Source organism: Penaeus monodon, chromosome 28 (genome assembly GCF_015228065.2).
Source record: "Penaeus monodon isolate SGIC_2016 chromosome 28, NSTDA_Pmon_1, whole genome shotgun sequence".
Lineage (NCBI taxonomy): Eukaryota > Metazoa > Arthropoda > Malacostraca > Decapoda > Penaeidae > Penaeus > Penaeus monodon.
In genome coordinates, this window is record NC_051413.1 from 24,189,859 (window position 1) to 24,190,576 (window position 718).

Sequence of the window (718 nt, forward strand, 5' to 3'; positions counted from 1 at the left end):
TGGGGGGGCTAGGAGGGGTGGGTTGGAGTGAGAAGGGGAAGGAGGAAGGAAAATAATTTTGGAATTTTGATTAATGCATTCTTCATCTACATATCACATTGCGGAATTAAGGTAAAAGATAGTCAATGACAAAAAATCATTCTATATTTACAATACATATACACGTCATATTTTTCACTGTGGAGTAAATTAAGAACAAAATACAAATAGAAAAAGGCAAATGAAAAAGAACGGGTGAATTAAACATAAATCAAATATCACATTTTTTTAAAGAGCAGTTTCTCTATGATGAAATGAAAACAAAACAAATATCACATGTCACTGTTTTCCTAAAATCTTTATTTGATTAAAAATAATAAATATATATCTGTTTAAACTAATGCAAAATAGTATTCGCTATTTTATGGCAAATAGCTGAAACATCTATGTGCATTTTTGTATGACTTCTATGCATCATATGAGAAAGAACACATGTGCAATTCATGAAAGGTTTCGTTAGCAAGTTGATGAAACAGTCAATATCACCATTTCAGTGTGTCTTCATTAAAGTGTGTACAATGTTCAAAAATGAATGTTTTTTCTCTTTCTTTCTTTTAAATGACTAATTTATTCTCACTTTTTAAGTATTACGGAGAGACCACTCTCCTCACAACAATTCCAAACAGCTTGCCTACACATATCAACTGCAACCACACCTTGTATTGTCTGTGGTACCAAG

The 718-nt window shown here is 31.3% G+C and overlaps 1 protein-coding gene across 1 annotated transcript in view; it reads right to left on the reverse strand.

The window, feature by feature from the left end:
* The window catches only part of LOC119591107 (B-cell CLL/lymphoma 6 member B protein-like), a 17,512-nt gene that overhangs the window by 5,705 nt on the left and 11,089 nt on the right, over positions 1 to 718 (reverse strand). The gene's annotated exons all lie outside the window — the stretch shown is intronic.